We start from the raw sequence: 3168 nt of genomic DNA on the forward strand, positions 1-3168 counted from the left end.
TCTCCGTCGTATATGAAATATGACAAAGTTTATCTGTAATTTGTAATTTTTCGGGCGAAAAGACAAACAGTCAAAATTAAAGGTTTGTTAATTTTAGTCTTTACGCCTCGAAAAGACGAAAAGACTAAATTTAAGGTTTGTTAATTTCCGCCAAGATTTTTGAAGGCGAAAAGACGAAAATTAAAGGCGCTTAAAAGTGTGCATCACTTTCGTCTTTTCGTGTTTGACTTTTCGTCTTTTCGCCTTTTCGCCCCGAAAAGGCATAAATCAGCCACGGTAAAAGAGGGATTTTTTTTTTCAAATTTTTGCTACATATTACTACATAGGAAATTTGAGAAAGATCCTTTGAGTACTTTCTAATATATAACAGAAACAAACTTTAATTATTATAAACCAAGATGGCGGCAAGTCGGCCATCTTCTTGACCGATCGCTCCAAAATTGCAATATGCATAACTAAGGTCTTAGGGGAACCTACATATAAAATTTGAGACAGATCGCTTCATTACTTTCTGAGAAATAGCAGTAACAAACTTCCATTATCAAAATCCAAGATGGTGGCATGTCGGCCATCTTGTTAACCGATCAGTTCAAAAATGCAATATGCACAATTAGACCCCTAGGGTAACCTGCACATAAAATTTGAGACAACCCCCTTCAGTACTTTCTGAGAAATAGCGGTAACAAACTTCAATTATCAAAATCAAAGATTTCCGCCTGTCGGCCATCTTGTTGTCCGAGTGGTCCCAAGATGCATTATGCACAACTAAGGTCCTAGGGAAACATACATATACAATTTGAGACAGATTGCTTCAGTGCTCTCTGAGAAATAACGGTAACAAGCTTCAACTATAAAAAAGCCTGTCGGCCATTTTGTTGACCGATCGGTCCCAAAATGAAATATGCACAACTAGGACGCTAGGGGAACCTACATGTTAAACTTCTAGGTCTTCAAATGCCAAGGAAATCCTGTCTTTATTTTGCCTGATTTTAAATCATCCCAAAATCGATCAAAATTAGCAGGCCAAATTTAACCGTGTGAACTGAAGTGGTCTCCATGCAGGTGTAGTAAGATATTTGTGTTTTAAAGACGTTGTACTAAGTAAGTCTTAATTGAACAATGTCTCATAATACCTTCTCTCAGAACGTCGATACGACAAATAACGTTCATACTGTTGTTCCATTTAATCAAATACATTGTACGTTATCTCAGAGGAGATATTAGTTACCTGGGACATGTATGTAAAATTTACATTTTTTTGCTTGATCACTGGAATATTAAGATCTGCATTTTCATGTGCTGAATTGAAAACGAGGTTTATCTATACATATAAATGCTTCATGAAGTAGTTGGTCTTCCCCATATGTTTTCGCCCATGTTTCCGAATTGTGCAATATGATCATCAGCATAATTTAATAGACTCGTAGAAATTTGTAATCTGATTTTTTTTTGTTATTTTAAAAACGGATTCTTAAAATTTTCGTTTCGAAGATCTGTATCACTACGAGACGATAATTTGGTAGTGTGACTAGTTTGAGGAACTTAAAGAATCACTTGTTTTTATGCTTTGCTGAAATCTAGAAACATCGCTGCCTTGACTTTAAGACGTTCAGAACAATATCAGATTAGAATGCCGTTAAAGAAGACAATTTATTGACATATCCAAAGCAGTGGTTGGTTACATGCATGTAGGTTAATATTTAAGATGTGCAGTATTTTCAACATTTGCCGATCGTACAACCAAGGAAAGAAACTTTTCATAAATATTCCATATTTTTTACAATTACTGTAGTTTATTATTTAAACGTACAGTTATATAATGAGGTGGTAACTTAATTAGAAACTGGTGAATACAGGAAACAATTCTTTGATATATTGAAGTGGACGTTTAAAGTTGGCGCTAGTGATGTTTTCTAAATTTGTAAGTGGTCAATCCACTGCTGAAAAGAACTTTTGTTTATATATATATATATTGAAATTATGGAGCTTTTTTGTCTTTTATTGATCATTTAAAGAAATTATATCAAGTACAACAACGCTAGACTTTTATACAGCGACATATCTAAAGTAACAAATGTTCAAGCTAGTCAAAGGAAGTTTAGACATCTCTGTTTACGTAAAGAAATGCTAATTTTCCTAGCAGTCAATTCTAAATGTATGATAAATGAAGACATAATTCTCGCTTTCATAACACCCAAATTGTGTTATGTGATTGCTGCGATGGGTTGTCCCCTATAATCGTTATTCTAAAATTTTCTTTGCTTTAATTCTTCTTTGTTCGGTCGAATGGAAATGTATTTGTTAGTGGGTCTTTATTACATTTGATTTTTGAAACTCAATCTTCATATGACACGAGGTAATGGTTAGCACAATTACCTTGATTTACAACTTGTTGATGCTCTCAGTTAGTTCTGGCAACGTTTATTAAGAGTTAATTTTGATGAGGTTTTGTAAGTAAACCAAACAGTTTGCATATATGACTTTAATTGTGAGAATTAATTTTTGACAAATCGGATGACGTTTCTCGTGTAACCGTTTATCCCTGTAGGATATTTCTAAGTTAAGGAGTATGATTATTATGATGATGATTTGTATCAGTGTCTTCTCTGTAGCGATATAGACGCGTAGGAACGTAAATCAGTAATAAAACTTGTCTTAACTTCTTGAACATCATGTGTGTATCTTTTGTATTTCCCAAGTAGGCGAAAATATAGTCGATCTTCATCTCAAAATTCATATAGGAGAAGGTATGCTCTATTGACAATATGTGTAGGTTAAATTGTAAAAAAATATTCAGAACTAGTTGCAATGAGCTTTTGCTACTCAAAGTATTATCCTCTGTTTGCAAGCTATAAAACACTTCTTCAGTGATGTTTAGCAGTATGAAAGTTTGGATGCATCATAACTAACGTTATGTAATTTGTTGACTTGTATTTTAGGTACCTTGTAAAATTTAGAAAAATACGCAAACATGTACAAAATTTGTCAATTTTTCAATTTGTCGTTTCATTTGTTAACCATGCCAACCAGATGACATCTGATGACTGGGAAACATAACCATTATATCTGTTTTCCCTTAAAAACACCAATATGACAGTTCGCTTCATTTTTAATGTAATAGACTTTTTGTAGTGTTGTTGTAAAAAGAACAAAAACAAAAGCAAATAT

The sequence above is a fragment of the Argopecten irradians genome, chromosome 3 (genome assembly GCF_041381155.1).
Source record: "Argopecten irradians isolate NY chromosome 3, Ai_NY, whole genome shotgun sequence".
Classification (NCBI taxonomy): Eukaryota; Metazoa; Mollusca; class Bivalvia; order Pectinida; family Pectinidae; genus Argopecten; species Argopecten irradians.